This window comes from Sinohyriopsis cumingii, chromosome 5 (assembly GCF_028554795.1).
Source record: "Sinohyriopsis cumingii isolate HCF-2022 chromosome 5, ASM2855479v2, whole genome shotgun sequence".
In the NCBI taxonomy this organism is placed as follows: Eukaryota; Metazoa; Mollusca; class Bivalvia; order Unionida; family Unionidae; genus Sinohyriopsis; species Sinohyriopsis cumingii.
In genome coordinates this window covers 151,635,490-151,655,892 of record NC_142965.1, presented here as the reverse complement: position 1 = coordinate 151,655,892, position 20,403 = coordinate 151,635,490, and positions in this window count along the sequence as shown.

The following is a 20,403-nucleotide window of genomic DNA, read 5'->3' as shown; positions in this document are numbered from 1 at the left end:
GCGTTCGAGTTCTTGAAGTGGAGTTTAACGCCATTTTGTAGTGGAGATTTACGCCATTTTCAGCTATGCATGGTGGCCAGTAATAATGGCTGAGGAAGAACCCGGGAAAACCCCGGGAAGAACTACCGACCGAATAGAAGCTACTGGCAAGCTTTCTCAGATACTCACAGTAATCAGTAACGGAGAGCGCTTTAGACTACCCGACCACTCTGGGCCCTCAGACGGTATGAATAAGATACACATGCATGTAGCTACGTACATGCATATGAACATGCATGAATATATACGTATATGCAGAGATCCATCCATCCTTATATGTATGCATACGTACGAACATAAATCAGAGAGAGAGAGAGAGAGAGAGAGAGAGAGAGAGCGAGGTACAACATGTACACCCTTAAGGACAAGTTCCATTGGTTGAATTTTGTTTTATAATGTACCCATTTGTTCGCTCTAAAACTATAAATTTGTGTTAGACAGTAAAGGTTGCATGAGGCTTAAGACGAATGTAATACATGAATAACCAATGTAAAAGGGTTTCATTCTAATACCATTTTTGTTTTAGCGACAAGATTTACAGCTGTCTTTTGGGCAGCAGTTATTTTCCCGTCTCTTAAATGAGAGTTTTCATCATCATTATATACTTATATATAATTCGTATTGCGTCAATAAATATATAAATAAATAAATATAAATCATACATGTATGACCAATAAAAAAACATTAAACACGTTTGAATTTTCTTTCCATCTTTTCATGACTCTTTCTGGTTAGAAGTTATCACCTAGATCTCTGACCAAAACCACATGGTCTCAGATTTCAAATAGACATATATGTTTGCGTGTTATATATATATATATATATATATATATATATATATATATATATATATATATATATATATATATATATATATATATATATATCATATTTTTAACAGCAAGATCGACATCAGAATTTAATTTTACCACGACAAAAAAATGTGACGTTCAACGCTCACTAATATTTACGAAGTTTGAAAATTTACAGTTTTTTTATTGAATCTTGCCAGAATATTCACAAATAGTTGAACATCATTTTCATACTTGCGAAACATGAGTGAATTTGTCAATGATTAAATAATTAGAGAGATGGATCAATGTATGGCTCATTCAATATATGGGTATATTTTCTACTTTTCTTGCTGATGGATAGGGCGTCTGAATACGACTACAGACTTTAAGTTTGCAACTCGCCTTGTTAATAGTTTATCATATGATGACCGATAGATCGCACATTTTCATCACAGTCAGAATCCCTATAAGGGATATGATATTTAAAGAAAGAGATAAAACATAATAAGCACAGCTCAATATAAGTCATGTTATATCATCAATGACTTAATACTTAAGTTTCAGGCAATTAACTTCCGTATCATATCCAATTATCATTTAGGACAATTAGGTCGTACAGAAGCGTGACATGTACTTAAAGGTTAGATGGTGCGAAGTTTTAAATCCGCTTTACACCATAGATCATAAAAATAAGAGAAATAAGGATGGTATCACGATTTCTAAAGGTGATAATTGCTTGTGATTATATATATATAGTTCTACCCCTCTCTCTAAATGGCGCGCAGGTAAAAAGAAGGATAACACAAAATCTTCAACATTCGTTTTTCAATATTCAAACTTAATTTACTATTTTATAAACCAATCATGTCATTAATATGACCTCGCATCTTATCGTCTAACTTTATTTGTTGACATTCGTTACAAGACTTTGAAATACTTGATTAAATAAGAAATACTTCAAACTTATATCAAATGCGATATTTGATCTGTACTTAAATATACCATGCTCATACATAGTAAGTGGGACAAACTACATGGCTTGGTCTTAAAATAATTCTCGTTCTCTCTCTCCTTCGTCTTGATCTTAATTCGTCTTCTTCTTCAACTGTTTATTTCTCATCATCACATTAGTCATTGTCTGGGATCTTCAGTCACATATTTCATTTTGCGTTTCAGGCAGCATCATGCATGCTATCTGGGTTGTAAAAAAAATTTCATTCTATTAAAATCTAATACTTTAAACAAATTAAAAATGATGCGAGTTTAATTACAATATCAACTGCCTGATAAAAATAGCACGGAGGTAAATTTACATTGCAAGCCGATACTTTACATTTTCTTTTTCGTGTTATCCAAGAGTAATTCTTTCAAAAGAAATATTGTCTACAGAAGTTATGTTGTCCATGTCATGTCTAAAATTCTTATGTTGTTTGTTTGTTTGTCTTGAAAGCCATCATAATAGCCGATATAAATTTCATTGACTTATTGTGAACAGTGACTATAATTTGTGTTTACTATGTACAGTTCTTTTTTCTTCTTTTCTGTTTGATGATTTGTTTGTAAAAAAAAATTACTATCAAGGTATCAGAAGACGTTTTAATGTTATGGTATAAAACGATTTAATAAACATTTATATTGCTAACTCTTTCAACCTATTACTTTAACATAAATTGGCAGAACCCGAATGTGTGTGCACTATCGGCTAGGAAACAGTAACGCTTCCGGTGCACGCGAGGCTGCATATAAATATCATCCATGGTAGAGAAAGTACGAAATCAACGCACGTTTCTCCCATAATGCTCCACGCTGGTATTAGGTGTTAGCACATTTATGCATTTCGAGTGGGAGGGCGATTTTTAAACTAGGCATTTTAGTAATGGTTCACTGTTGTGTGAATGACGTAACTGTATAGTCAATCTGGAGACATTGCTTTAAATAGTTACGGTTTACAATATGGGCTTGACCATTTAGACCGGATATCAGAAAATTATGCACTCAAATGGGGTGGGGTGGGGTGGTGTCCGTGTGTGTATATGTTAATTATTAGTTCAGGGAGCTTGAAAAGAGCATTATATAATATTTATACTTGAAAGAGCGCAAAATACTGAATAAACATTACGTGCATTTTCAACTGACTCAATATTAACCTAACGTGATTATTTTGTTTAATGCATATGACTTATTAAACGTAGGATAATTTACTATTAACGTGTCACGTGGCATAATTATGCATTACAATGTAATATCTGTTAATTTATGTGTAGTTGTTGTAATAAATAAGTTGTGTTATGGTAATTGGAATGGAAAATGTATTATTTCACATGAAAACAATACAACTGCTGTAATACATATAACCATTTCTAACAGTTATTACCTTATGTGCTATGTAATTTGTAACAACTATTGCTTAATGTGCTATTTTGTAAAATCTACCAATGTGATATATGCATTTTGTAAAAAGTATATTTTTATACAATATAGTTTTTTAAACGTTAACTTTAATATGCTATATAAATTTCAAAGTATCGCTTTATGTAATGTGCAGTTTATTTAATGTATCCCTTTGTCACTTTTTAGAGTTTCATTAATACGTAATATGTCACGTCATTTCATTTACAACATAGTTGATTGAACTGAATATTTGTTTATACTGAATAAGTATTTTTCACATTAGCATGCATTTTATACATTGCATTTATTTGCATTAGAATTCATTCAGATTGTTAAATTGAATTGCGGGACATAATAATTACGTCGCTCAGTTGCTATACTCCTATATTCAATTTTAGAACTTACTATTCTTTTTGCATATGAATGTATATCATTCAACAAAACACGTATCAACATGTAAATGAATATCAGAATACGTATCGTAGTTGTCGAATGAATATACACAGTTGAATCGATATGGATAAAATATTTAACTGAAAATGTTTTTTGTGGTTAAACGATTGCGTATTTTAATTTCTTAATCAATCATATTATGTTAATTAAATCACTTAAATCGATACATATAATAACAGTTAAATCTATATGTATTACAACAGTTAAATGAATACACGAATATGTATTGAGGTTGTTAAGTGACTATTCGGTACTTCTCCGTAAAACAGTCACAATTTATGGTGTTTATAATGATGTAATTAAACAATCAAATTCATTCCGCTGTTTGGAGTCAGTCACACATATTGTGTTCCAGTTGTAAGTCTGCAGACGTGTTTTATGTTGCACTAATATATTTTTTGAGAGGAAACAATGTTCAATGGAACAAGAAACTGCTTATTATTTGAGTTGTACTATTATTCGGGAACTGTTATAAGATATTTGAAGGAATTATGGACAACGACATATTGACAATGTCACGATTATCGAAGGACCAGTATTGTTCTCGAGTCCAAAATTCTTAACCACTTGGGTTTTTTAGACCACTCACGTCGTCAATAATGCGGAGTTGTTTTCCTTCTAGTTCTTCCTTATGGGTGACTCTATTTGTATGTGTCTTATTTTACTGATTGCACCCTAACCCGTATAATACATGTGGCTTAGAGGCAAAGCTGTAGGCCGAAACTTCGTTATGGCTGAGGGCTGAAGTTTAAGCTAGGCTGATTAAAATATTTTTAGATTCATAATAATGAACCGCGTTTGCTCACCCATCTCTCATCCGTTTTTGGCCTGTCCATTCGTGTTAGCATGTGCAATTTGGATTGTGTGCCATTTACGCTTATTTCTAAATAATACGTTATTTTGTGATCTATGTTTAATGGAGGTGTTTTGATTGACCACACATCTTTGATATCAATGAGTCTGAATTATATTACAGACACTTTGAAAGACAGTTTGATCTAAGCAAACCAATGTTGTAAGCATATCAAGGTCAGCCGTATCTTTTAAAATGTTTCGTAAAGTTAATTGAATCCAAAAAGAAATGATGTTATGTCAGTTTACCTTTCATTATAAAAAGTGACAGTTCAAGAGCATTCAGTTTTATTTTCTTATATTTATTCATGCATTTATTTTTCTTGTGAGCACAAGAATACGTTTCAATTATATTTTGAATTCTTTAATTTAGTGTCTGGCTATCATTATAGTAAAGAGCATTTGTACATCGTTTTAGGAATCTCTTTCATAAACCAACGCCGATTGTTAAGGTCAAGTGAACTACTATTTAGGTCAAATACCCCACGCTTTAATTCGAATGGAGGTCAGATAAACATCACGTGAAAATAGGAGCGCACTTGGTCAGCAAAGCTGTCAGGAATCGAGTCACAGTTAGTACTTCCAATTCAGTACCCAGGAATATAGTTCATGTCTATTTTTACAACATTGTTTCCTCTTTCATTTTCGTGGTGTTACAAGAGTTTTATTTATGCAATTTTGGTAGGAATTTAAAGGTAAGTGTTTATTCTCCAGAATATGAACTCAGGGTATTGTTGCCTGTATGTATTTCGGCGACAGTGCACAGTGAGTAATAATGCCTTGGTGATGATCCGGAAGTGAAATATGTCTTCTGTTTACATGGTGCTGTGTTGACAGTCCAGCTTATCAAAAAAATGCATTTCAACCCTTGAATAAAACTTCTCCGTGAAGTCATCGTTGAAGGCATTTTGGAATAACATGATTCGCATTGATTGTCACAGTGTAAAGGTCAGTACTGAGAAACGAATATAAAGAAAATATAGCAAAATTAATTGTGTTCTATGTCCTGCCAGAGCAGTATTGGAGTAAAGTTTAAATTGGAATAAAATCTTGATATTAATATAAATTCACATTTTTGAATATATTTTGAATCTTAACTTTGAAAATATAAAAAACATTCAGAGTGAAAAATGAATTGTTATTTTAAAGAAATTATAATTTTTTATAAATATTTACCCCTAAAATGCACATATACAATATTTTCTGGAATGATATCAAATGTTAGCAGCATGTATATATTCCTACAACATTTACAAGTTCAAATGGTTGATATTTCTCACATTTTGTCAGAGAAAATATCTTTGTAAGTCAAAATGAGACCTTCATTTAAAATACACGAAGACAAAATTATATTTTATATTGGCCATGCAGACTATATCTTAGAGGTCTAAGCCGTTAATTTATGTGTTTTTCATGGGGTCACTTCCTGAGTAGCACATATATGCTTGTACAGCCTTCAGTAATTGTTTATAAACATAGTTATAAGGTATTTAGTGAGAGGACAGAGATGAAAACTTTATACTAGAACCTAAAAATGTTCTCTACTAAATCATTTCAAACGGTCTGAGGACTAAATACACATCAAACGGATAAAATATGAATTCCCCACATATATTTACAATTGGATGTAGTAAAGCAGCAAAATTATGTAAGGTTAACGCAAAATGCATTCCCTTTTATTGTTTAGTTTCGTTAAGATAATTGCTGTAGTGAGGCACTGTGGCCTATGTAATGTTATGAGAATTATAATGATCCATCTTACTTTATGCATTATTACTTACTAATAATATTTGTAAACTGACACTCTAAAGATTACATAAGAAATATTCAAACAGATTATTTGAGTTTAACTTTGTACAACGGATCTTAACATGGTTACATATCGCAAATGAGCACATATCCATACATTTTAGAATGTTTGGGTTCAAAAGTTCACATTCAGTACATCATATAGGCTGATATTGTACGTGTAGTGAATTTGTAAAGCCCATTTCTGGCTGTGTGCCCTGAAAATATCCCAAAATGTTATATTCATAGCGAATATGCCTATGTACGGTAACATATTTCAATTTAGTACTTTGACAGAGTGTGGTAATGAAGCATCAGCTGATATCTGAAGCCATTGAATCAATGAGCTTAATAATTGGCAACCAACACTCTTAACAATACACTATAAATGTTCAAACAGATTATATGAATTGTGTTTACACATTTGATCTTAACAAGTACATTGTATATGTCCCAAATATGCAAATTTCCATCCTTGTTTACAAGTTTTGGGGACCAGAATTACACATTTAGTTGATGATATAGGATTTATTGATACCTACAGTTGATCTGTGTGACCATATTTGGCTACATTCACTTGCAATATTCAAAATTGTTATTTCCCTCATAAATAAGATTGCTTATAGTAATATTATCTAATTTAGTACATTGTCACTTGACTTTCCTGTATACTGGTATATACTAATGTTTACACCAATGATCAATCCTCACCGCCCCAACATTGCCTTTAACTGCATGATACATAGTCTACCTGATTAGTTATTTAACCTGTAAATGTCTAAATATGCTTCTAGAAACCTCATATTTTAGGATGAATCTATCGCTTTAATACATGGTAATTGCCTAACATTTCTGAGTTCAACTCTTCCACGTTTAATATTCTTCCCCATACTTGCAACCATTCATGTTATTTTGAAATCACCATATCTAACACATTTTAACTTTATCTACCTAGATCTTACTGTTTTCTATAATTAAATTAAACATATTGTATCTTTTCATGTCTAGCCTGGTATCTGGAACAAAGTGTTAGAGTTGGATGAGCTTGAAAGCTAACCAGTAGTCCGGTGGTGATAGCAAGGTTTCATACGGAAGATTTGAAAGATGGTATTTAAAAATCAGAAATAAATACTTAACTCTAGTCATGACTCGAATTTCTTTAAAGGAAAATAATTACCTTTACACAATGGTGAACGTGTTTGTATGTTAACAGTATTCGCACTACGTAAGTAGCATAACCAATTAGGGATCATTACACCTGTGTAGCATAACCCATTTAGGACCATGACACTATATGTGTAACATTACCAAATAGGGAAATGAATGTCTGTGATCATTACTGTCCTCTGCATGGGTTCAGACGCTGATAAGTATCCGCAGCAAAGCGTTTGTATATTAAAGGAACGAAAAAGTAATTATGATAATTCAAATTATGATGCTGTCTGCATTTCTATAATATTAAGATGATTTTGTCTCTGAACTAAAAGTAAAAGGTCTATTTGAGATAACATAAACGTTGATAGATGAGATATTGTTTATAATTACTACTAAACACATGTTCTATAATATACATTTATAAGTTACATCAATTGAAGAAGAGTTCTCACGCCCTTTAGATGCAGTTATATAGACACTTTCATAGGGTAACCTGTTTTAAACACTATTATGTATTTGGTCACATCAAAGTAAGTAACAACAAATACATCACACGGTGATGTAAAACAAACAAATGTCATGCTTCATGTATAAAATTACTCTTGCTATTATGACCCTCCTCATTGTAAGAGTATTATTATGACACTTACTTCCATTTTTACTGGTTACACACGTCCCACAGCAGTTGTTATTCATCCATCCTGTATTGGTCAGGCAACCACCACTCCTTGACCACTTCAGACATTTGTCACTATGATACATTTTAACACATGTCCCTATACAAGTATTTAAATTTGTACTCGAAGCATCTAATTTTACTAACGGTTAATATTACCTTTAAACAAAAAAATGTAAACATTGTTATTTAACATTTTATTTGCGAGGAAGAGATACGATCCGTTATTTTAGAAACAATTACGATAAATACAATATTAATGCAAAATATATCTTGAAAAATTACATGCTGTTCTTTCTTGTTAAAATAATCATAAATTCGAATAAGTTTTTATAGCATCGAGTAACACAATTTGTGGCAAGTGTGAGATGTGATGTCACCATGAATATGCATTATGATCTAGATGCTATCAAATACACTCAAGCTTTTGCAGCAACAGGATGATGAATGTTTATAAAGATAAATTCCTTCAGAACGTCATTACCTGGCTTTCTCTTGAGACCACAAGGACCACAGGCCCTGGAACATGATTTGGTCATGAAGGAGGGATTTGCCTAACATTGGCCATTTTGCACCCACACAAAGCATTTCCATCTATCGTCATATGCGCTTACACCACATCTACGTATAATATAGAGCATGCTTCCAAAACTAACAGGTAAACATGCATTGCATTTCAGATTCATTATTATAAAGAAGTTAATATGGTCTTATTGGTATATGTTCTCAAAGTTGTGTTTCGTGATAATGAAATTTGTTGGGTAGTTGATTGCGCGTATTTTGACATAGATACCAACATTATATGGTGCAAAGTAGTGCCAGCCTATCTTACACCATTGAAAAGAACAAACTAGTATGGGCAAGTCTTAAAACATTCCGCAAAGCCAATATTGACCATTGCATATTGCAACATTCCACAGTTCAAAATATTACCTGTCCATCTTACAATGTTCAACTGCGCAAAGCAGTACCAGAATTACCAGTGCATATTACAACATTTCACAGTGCAAGGTAGTACCTAACCTATAGTTTATATTTTCATCGAGGGAAGGGAAGTTTTGAGAATATAGTTTCATCAACCGTATTGATAATACGTATACTCTTTAGTGGAAACTAAGAATTTCGGAATTTGCCCTTCTGACCATTGCATTCTACGGGGGCATTATTGCCTTTATTTTGTCAGTAAAAAAAAAACTTGTTGTTTTGAAATAATAAGATTTTATTTTTCCATAATCTTTTAGTGAATCAGATGCTGTTGATTTTGCGTATATATTAATTATGCAATGATCATAAACACACTATGTATTCCATTCTTTAGTTTATGCCAGTTTTGTAGGAATCATTGTGAAGAAATAGAGGGCTATTTATAATATTTGTGTGTTTGATTAGTTTAGTGGAAAATATTTAATTGAAAAGTCAGTACTTATTGTATTAAGTGACGTTATTCAATGACTCAAATATTTAAATAATTATATTTGATTATATGAAACTTCCAAGGACTTACGTGATATTATGTGATCTAGAAGAAATGTAGATTTATTTACAATATGTGTTTGTTGGATTAGCGGAGTGAAAAAACATTTTATTTAAAAAGTGAGCACCTGTTGGATTACCTGAATTTAAAGGAAGACTTGAATATTTACATAATTATATTGGACTATGTGAAACTTTCAATGACTACGGTGATATTTTAGCTTGACTAGAAACAACTGGATTTAGAATTGTGGTTTTTTGGTTGTGTTAGCAAGTTAGCATATAAATGAATAAGAACTTTCATTCAGAATACCTTTGGAAAGTTTTCCGATTAGGGAGAAATTGATAAGACAATTTAGAATATTCTAGGAATTCGTACAGTGTAAAGGTAGTTTTAATTCTTTCACTTTGTTTTATTGTATACGTTTTAAAATAAATTAATATTTTAGAAAACTGTATGTTAGGTTTACCTTATTTTGTCTATTAAGTGTAAGCGCCTTGACGTATCACATGCGATTCCCTTGCATGTTAATGTATGCTAATATCGATACTTATAGGAAATAAAAACAGATATTTGAGGAACAGTTCTCGGTCATATATATGTAGCTTTAGACAATCTAATGCACAGATCACTGTGTTCATTTTCGAGTATCATTTAATGATTCTTAGTGTGCAAGCTTGGTGGAATGGTTTGTCTATGTATAATTTGAACACCAATGTCATCCCTAATATTGACCTACGAGGCGTTATTATCCATTCATATTACGATTCAATTACTTAAACGTCGGTATCCATTCATTTAACGACTCAATTACTTAAACGTCGTTAACCAGTCATTTCACGATTCTTTAGATGTCATTCATTTTTATTCGGACTGTATCATTATGGGATTTCTTTAATTTAAACAGTTCCTCTTTAATGTTCAAACAGAGCTGCTTTTGTTTTTTGTAGAAAATATGTAATAAAGACAAAATATTTGATGTTCTTAAAGCCTTGATTTAGATAGCGTTGCAGAAAATAAGGAGTCTAGAAGCACCTTACTAACCACTGAATCAAGTATCGTCAACACTTGCTTGAGGCTGGCTTGATTTTGAACTTGTTCATATTTCCAGGGAAGTGAAGCCACCCTCTTTGTGAACGAAAGGGTCATATAACACGCTGATAGGTTTCCCATACTAAAAACATAACTTTCATGCATTATTGAAACCCCGCAAACATATTAATGTGGGTTGCTCCTTCAATAACCATCCCATCTTAACGTTTTGTCTGCATTCACTTTCCAGACTTCTTGAATCAAAACGTTTTGTCCGCATGAACTTTCCATACTCCATTAATCAAAACTTTATATCTATAAAACTCTCCATACCCTATGAGTCAAATGTTTTGGCTAAGCGTACACTCCGTATTCGATGAATCAAACGTTTTGTCTGAAGGCAGTCTTCATACTCCATGTAACAAACGTTTTCTCTGATGGCAGTCTTCATACTCGATGAACATTTAATGGATCTAATGACTGGGAAAATTGTTTTCTTTTCAAAACGCGCAAAAATTACCTAGAATTTGCGTTGTATGCTAGGAATTAACACATTATCTCAACATATGTGTATGTGTGTGGGTCTGTGGGTCTATTTGTGTGTAAGTAGGTTAATGTGTGTTATTTCAGTTGATTTTGTGTCTGTGCATGTGTGTCTATTTCTGTATGTATGTGGGTATGTGTGTGTGTGTGTCTGTAGGTATATGTGTGTGTGGCTGTGGGTATATGTGTATGGATGTGGGCCTATGTTCGCGTGTGTCTTTGGACGTATGTGTTTTTGTCTGTGGGCCTATGTATGTGTGTCTGTTGATATATGTATTTGTCTCCAGGCGTATGTGTGTCTATATGTGTGTGTCTGTGGTTATATGTGTGTGATTGTGGGTATGTTTGCTTTTTTATGCTGGTATATGCTTGTGTGTCTGTTGGATTATGTGCATGTGTCAGTAGGTCTATGCGAATGTGTATGTGAGTATATGTGTGTATATGTGGAAATATGTGTATGTGATTCTGTGGATCTATGTGAATCTGAGTATGTAGATATACATGTGTATATGTTGATTTATATGTGTGTATATGTGTGTCGATGTGTGTGTGTATGTGGGCCTATCTGTTTGTCTGTTGGTTTATATGCGTGAGTATGTGGGTTTGTGAGTGTTTGTATGTGGTCTATGTGTGGGTGATTGTGGGTCTAAGTGTATGTGTGTGTGCCTAGGGACTATGTGTTTGTGTCTGTAGGTATATGTGTGTGTCTGTGAGTCTTTGTGTGTGTTTGTCTTTGGGTCTATGTGTGTTTGCGTGTCTGTGGGTTTATGAGTGGTTGTCAGTGAGCTACAGTCTGTGTGCCTGCGGGTCTACGTGAGTGTATTTCTCCAGGCCATTGTGTGTATGTCTGTGGGACAATGTATGTGTCTCTTTGGGCCTATGTATGTGTGTCCGTGGCTCAATGCGTATGTGTCTGTGGGCCTAAATGTGTATGCCTGTGGGTCAATGTGTGTGTGTTTGTGGGTCTATTGATGTGTGTATGTGTCTGTGGGTCTATGTGTGTCTAAAACATAACATATTTGCATCTTTGCACATAGAAGAAGTAATAACAGGCTAACAATATCATTAAAACTAAAGAATAAAATGTGATAGAAGATTAATGTATAAACCTACAATGGGGACAAGCATCTGTGAAGAATTCTTACAAAATAATTAGATTTTTGGTTGGGGTATTGAGGCAGGAATCTGCTTTACTGCCTGCGTGACCTCGTTATCTAAGTCATGTTGTTAGAACCATCTAATGGGACGCATCACTTTTTTATTCCAGTCGTGACATACTCTGGCATATTTGTACCTACGAGGAAACATATATGAAAGCATCGTGTATTATTAGTATTATTATTAGTAGTAGTAGCAGTATTAGTAGTAGTAGTAATAATATTATTATTTCAATTGATGACGAAAGTAGCCACAAACAGACTGTTGCAATATAAGACAATTAGTAACATTCCAAAGTACCTGACCGGTGTCTGGTTAGGGACAAATGATTTGCGAGTGTATAACGATAGTGTCAATTTTAACTCAGCCATATACTAATTTATGTCCTTAGCAAAGTTGTCTATTGACTAACCCTACTGATGTACATAAAAGTAACGTGGCCAAAATGAACAAAAATATCATATGCTGCCGATAACAGCATGTACTGAATTTGGCTTAAATGAAATGATCCGGTTATTGCTTTCATCGCATCTCATTCTCTATGTTTACTCTGGACGTACGTGCTATGTCTTCATTGTGGCATGCAACTAATTGTTTAATATTGTTGCTGTTGTTTAATTGTAATTCTCAGTCTTCACCTCATCTCTTTCTTGGATAGTCCATGTTCTCCTCGCCAAAGTATACATAGTCTTTGTTTAACGATTGTCTGTGTGTGCTTGTATATGTCTGTGTACGTGTGCGTGTGTATGTGTACTGCATTGTCCCATGGGGAAAACTTTGTTTTGATGAACATGAACGAAAACCTCCATTTCTTTCCTCACCGTTTTAAATCGTTTGTCATTATATAACGTATACTGTTCGTGTGGGCTTTCATTTTATTTATTTTGAACTTCGGAATCGGGTGCGTTATAAAACCTGTATATTCTCTACATTGTTATGACTAATACAAGAAAATCTTCCCACGCCAACATTTATAAATTGTATTTCTTTGTTAAAGTTGTAAGAAGTATAAACATTAAATAAAATTGAAAATTAAAAGAAATATAATCTGATATTATTTTACCGAATATTTAGTTGTATGGTTCGGGAAATGTCTAGCTTATGTGTGTCAATGTCTTCAGAGATGTTAAAAACCAGGACATCTCAATCAGTTTTGGTTAAACATTTGAGTGGTTTTCATTGAAAGAAAACAAGAGATATCAGTAAAGATATGAAAAAGTTATTGGTGTATAGTTTGCAATGAAAGCAAGAAATCGAAATGAGTCACCATATTTTGAAACAAAGAAGAATTTCGCGTCATATTCCCGACTCGATTGAGAAGAAAGCTTTATTATTCGATTCGAATTCTTAGAAACAACCGATTTTAAGACAATTACTTTTCTTTTTTCCAGAGCATAAATGAACACTTAATTTCATTAATAACGATACGTTTTAAGAGGTCCAACAAAACTTCATCTGCTGTTTGCAGGAAGGTAATTATTATTAGCGCTACCTAAATATACATCAACTTAGATTAATTTAATTCAATTAAATTGTGGTTTACATTTAAATTAATTAAATTTATGGTTGGTTTAAATTTAAATGTAATTAAATACATGCCTGTTTAAATTAGAATCAATTAAATGCATGTTGGGTTTAAATTTAAATTAATCAAATATATGTTTGGTTTCAGTTAAAACCGGAATAATAATTTGTAGCTATTGCAATTATTTTCTTGTCCTTCAATTATTTTCAGGATTTTCTGATCACGTGCGTAATCATAAGGATTCAGTTTTGGGCTCTATCACTGAAACATTCTCTTTAAACATTGGCTTGGCACAACGTTACTTTGGAAACAGAAAACAATAACATGAAGGATCCAAGACGAAATATATGTCCCTTATTCACGAATAAATAAAATAATTTTTAAGAAATATAAAAACACATATATGGAAAAAATATATTGCTAAACACGCATTTTGGCGATTTCTTTGATTTGATATATTCGAAAAAATTTCCTGCCACATTGATCTAAAGCACATACATTTGAATATTTTCGGTTATTTATACTCTGGTTTAAATCTCTTCCCCCGGGGTGGACAATGCGGGATAGAAGAGTTATCATGCATGTAGTACAAGAGAACTAATAGAAAAGAATCCGCGATGATTCAGTAGTTGACGTGCCTGACTCAGGACGGAAGGATGTTGGTTGAAATTCCACTATCGGATACAGCCAATTCGCCTACCGTGGTGTAACGTTTGGAAATGCACTTCAATCCAAATTGCCGGCACTAAATAACCCATCTGTTTTGCTGTCAAGTAAGACACCGAAATCAAACCAATCCATCCCGACTGATAATCACTTCCAAATCCCCATCTCTCAATCCCAAATATATGCATTGGTAGTATTGAAATGTAATACCAATTTTTAAAACACCTTCATCGCTCTATGGTTTTAAATTTCTGTCCTCAGTGGGATTCATGATATGTACATTTATGCGGACACACATTGTCACAAATCAGCGAACAGAAAAACAAAGCGCACGGCGAAAACATGAAGAAAACAAATACAACCTTAATGATTATAACGAAAATTCATATCTCTACCAAAACTAAAGATTTAACAAAGTCCTGAGCATAGGATGTCCCACGTTTCTATTTATTTTGAGTCTCAGAGAATGATTACAGCAACACAATACTTTTATATATAATTATTAAAGGCCTAACATATAATTAGTAACGAAACAATTTAATTTAGGCAAGTATTTTACATATAATATGAGTTAAAATAATGAATAAAGATGTAATAACTATTTAAAAGATGCTAAAACTCACAACATAATACGTCAAAATGAAAGGAAAACGTCATTTGCCGCTCATTAGAATAACTGCTTGACAATGAGATGGCGATTAAAGATAACACTAAAAACATGGCCACGATTAATCTCCAAATGCAACACAATGCTTAAGGTCTTCCGTCTAATTAACACAAGGTTTTCCTCATTTACAGTCTGGCTTTTATTTCAACATACTGAACATACGTCATTTGATTCGCAGTAGGTATTCGTGTAGAAATAATTCTGACTAAATTGGTCACACTTTGGTCTCGTTTCAAATACATATTATAGTAGTAGCAGTCTGAAATGCAAGGAAAACAAGACGGGTGTTACTTTAAATAGTCTCAATAAAATAAACCATGACATTGATACTCTAATGATTTGAGTCCATGTTAATGTACAGTTGACTGCTGTCTAGATAACGGTCGACATTATGTTAAAGATTATAAACTCAGACGTAGTAAGTGTGCTGAAGATATATAATATGAAATTTAAGGAATGAAGTTTCAACAGTTACCGAGTAATATATTGATTCAAGTATATCACTTAGGCTAATATCTTCAATTACAAAAACTTAAACTCATCACGATGATCATTTAGCACTACAGTCCATTGCTAACCAAAAGGCTATGCCGCGTAGGTTGGATAAATCGAATGTGTTGTGTGTTTTTTAAAGACAATGGATATAGTTGTTATTGTTGTAGGGTTTAAAGCCATTTTTCAGCACACGATAGGCTATACATGGCAGCCAGAATTAATGGTGGCGGAAGAACCAAGACAAGCCCCGGAAAGAACTGCAGACCCATGAGAAGCCACTCGCAAGCTTTCTCACATATCCACATTGGCTGAATCCGAGGCTCATCCCACGCAGATAGAGGTGAGATGACAGTGATCTGTAACGAAGAGCGCTTTCGACCACTCGGCCACTCGGGGCCCCACAATAGATACAGAGAAATATTTCACAAATTCAATTGAAACATTGCATTGTGTCGAGTAACAAAGTCACGAATAATGATACGCAGAGCTTCCACTTCATCAACAAATCATATTCCTGAATCTACTTTAAAGTAACGTACGCAAAATTCATATATTATTTTATTACAGTTGTGAAAGTTGTGAAACTCATATAAACTTTTATTACAGATGTGAAGGTTTGCAAAACTCATGTATTCTTAAAAGTTCGCATTGTCGGTGTCGATGTATTTAAAAATACAACCATGCGAACCGTATTACTAAAGTTCGCATTATGTCGGTTTCGATGTATTTAAAAATACAGACATGCAAACCGAATTACTGCATATAATCGTTCCTCAATTTATATAACTCTTTACACTGACAAGCTTACTGCGCTTAGTGGTGCTGCAAACATTGCTGGAGTGGGTACATCATCAATTTGTGGTCGTATTGGACAGCATTCCGTCGTATCTGACAGTGTTTAGAAGTATCTGACAGTCTTCAGACAATAACATCTTAAAATAATGGGTATATTAAGTGTTATGGTTTGTGTTTTTATTTGTCTATTTCTTCAGTCAAATGTGAGTTACGTAGCCTTGAGAATCGGTGGTCTCGCTCGGTGACATAGGCTAAAACCAAACTAGCATAGTAATTTTATTTCAGTTTGTAATCAGCAGTATCACATGCCTGATTTCTCCAATATTTACAAACTAAGGGAAGGGTTTAATCACTTTCAATTAGCACAGACGCCAACCGGATGACCATACGAAACAATCTGATTGCCGTGCCAAACGCACATGGTTCTCTCGACAAATCTTTTTTAAAAATTCACATTTGAGAAAACCTATTGATTTAAAATGTCAAAATGTACCGCAAACGTTCACCGCCATTATATAACTGTATAGGCACGTTTTCATCTGTCATTACATGCAGAAAGTTCGTTTGGTTGATACTGTATATCGGCAAACTTAAGTATTTTACATCATTGCCATCAATAGTTGTTTGTACTTCTTGACTTTATGTTGTTTTGTTCCAAGGTTTAAGTTCAAATCTCTAATAAGTGCCGGCTAAGGATTTTTATAATTTTGCTAATTAGATTTTAGCATTATTTTCATTCGGGAGACTTATCTTTAAAAAAATTGTTTGTCGTAGAATTTGTGATGTGTTTTGACAAAAGGTGTCACTTATCGTTTAACCATAAACATGTTACATTTCGTTTAACCAATGTTAGACTAAATCGTGTTTATGCTCGTGGGAAATTGTCTTAAATAAGTTAATATTTAAAATCGTCGTATTATGGTTTGAATTTTATCACATTCCAACATGAAAACTTTCCCTTAATGACAACGTAAGCATATGTAATGTGTTTAATGTTCTTCAGGTGTAAAACGAAACGAAGAGAGACGGAGAGAGACAGGGAGAAGAAGAAGAAGGAAAAAACGAGGAAGCAAGAGAATAAGAAAAATGAATTAAATATAGACAATATATATTATCTAAGGGAATACATAGTTTCTAAGTAGAAAATGAAAATATTTTTAGATGTGATATGCCACAGATTCGGTGCCGCTTTTAAAGTGTTCTCACACTGATATATTTGACTATCCTAGCATCAAAGATTGAGTTAAAGCTCTGTAAGGTTACCATAACAACTCAACAATAACCTGACATGGCCTGACATTTGTCCATTACAATTATCTTGCAGTATCAATATATCAGAGCGTGCATACAATGCACTTGTACCTAAAAGCAATACCTACGCTATTAAAATGTTGTATGATTTTACCAAAGTGTTAATAATTTATGCAACTTCTGTATGACTATCGTCCAGCAAAAAATAATCAGTCAACACTCGCCATAAATAGATTATATCATCACCGAGCATAAGCAAACTAAATCATCATCCAACGCAAATAGGCTAAATCATTCTTACATATTGTCACACGTTTGTATGGCATTATTGGAGCAAAAAAATAAAGTAAGGATGGTATTATCATTAGATTAATATGCAACAACGTGGTCATGCCTCACATACGTGCACTTAAAGCAATGTCGACTATAAATTATCAAGATGGATGCTTTATCATTTACATTTCTGATGATTAAACGTTTAGTGTTGTGCTTTGCTTCTGTCGCAAACATTTCCATCCTAAAACTTAATCAAAATGCTTTTACCTAATCCAAAGAAAAGACAACTGTTTAAAAGAATAAAATTCCAGATAATAATAAATATAGAAGAAAGTCTTACCTCCGACGCTGATCAAAGAGATTGCATGTTTTTGGACACAATCGTACTGCTTGAGCTCTGTTATTATTACAGAAACCATGTCTAGCCCAGGTTACAAAGGTATCCTTCTCGTCTCTACAACCACCTAAATATCATATATAATTGGCTCATGGTTTGTTCACCTCCATGGAAACAAGTGTTTTTAAATTTTAAAATGATTTCAACAGAATAAAACAAGCATAGATTAGAAGACATTGATTTAATAACATATCAGCATGTTCAATTTATAGCTCTCAAAGAGGTAATACTTTATATAATACAACATCTTAGCCGTCGCCACCAATGTCATAATAGGTACAGATCCGCATACATACCCATGCCCAAATAAACACAGATACCCATATATAATCATGTCCAAATATACACAGATACGCATTCACACACATGGCCAAACACAATAATACACTTACACATTTCCAACAGTAACTCTTAGTCTTGCCACCTATGCCCAAATAAAAACAGATACGTACTCACACCCATACCCAAATACTAAGATACATTTACACATTTGTAATAGTCACACTTAGCCGTCGCAACGCATACCCAAACACACACAGATATGCAAGCGCACTCATGCCTAAACACGGAGACACATTAACACACTTGTAAATAAAGAATTAACCGTTGCCACTCATGCCATGATAAATACAGATCCACATACACGACCATACCAAAACACACATATATTCTTACACGCCCGTGCCCAAAACATAATGATACGCTAACACTCCCGTGCCCAAAACACACTGATACGCTTACACACCTATGCCCAAAATTACATACTTTTTCGATCCCATTCCTATACACACAGATACACATACATTTTTATGACAGTCATCATACGATATATTACAATTTGGATCGTCAGCAGGTGCATCTTCATTTACTTGATATATCAGTGGTTTTTCAGTCGTTGTCTTGACTATGGTATTAGCGAGTCGCACATTGTTTGATGTCGATGGACCTTCATCCGAACAATTGCCACATGATTTGACACAATTTATTGTCACATACTGATTTGTCTTGCAGTACACTGCTTTTGTCCATGCGTCACACAAACTGTTATCGATGTGCAGATCTGTACATTCACCTGTTGTGGAATCAAATTTAGAACACTTTAAGCAAGAAATACACACACAGAGAAAAAATGGATGACTAGAAATTACATTAATTAGTTACAATGTTCTCCTGGCATAGGAAAATGCAATAAATTCAGTGACTAATAAATCTAATTTAAATTCATATTCAATATTAGTATATCTTAAAGACATTCACACCAATGAAATACATGTTGATGTTGCGTCGCTGTGCAACACACGCACAACAATGTCAAGCGTGGGCATTGAGTCAACGAAAAATAGTGGCTTGGTAACAGTAATTTACAAATACATTTATTGAAAATATGTTTACTTTCTCCAGGATATACATGTATCTGTATGCTACAAAACAACTCATCCCTGTGTTTATTTGAACAGATAATGCCAATATATAATGGATGTCTGTTTATCTGCATACAAATCAAACTATCTATCTATATTTCTATATCTCTATGGATGTATGTTTATCTGCATACAAATCAAACTATCTATCTATATTTCTATATCTCTATATATCAATTATCTCTTCAACTACTTCTGCCTACTTTGTATTTTGACAATATTGCAACATAATATTCACTAATTGATTTTTGTTTTATTAGTTTGGTGGTCGGAATGGTGTTGTTGTCGTTTCTGTCCGGGAACATCTGTCACATGACCTTGCACAATTCTGAATCATCCATGTATTCGCATTACACTGTTCGGCCTTCGTCCAAGTGTCGCATAGATTATTGTCCTGATACTTGTTTGTACAAACAGCTGTAAATCAACACATAAAAGTGACCGTTATTGTACACAATATTTGTACATAATGGCATTAGTTTGATTCTTAACAATGGTTACTTCATATTGCAGAAGTATTCATCCCCATTTTTATCTTTTGCACCATACTTAAAT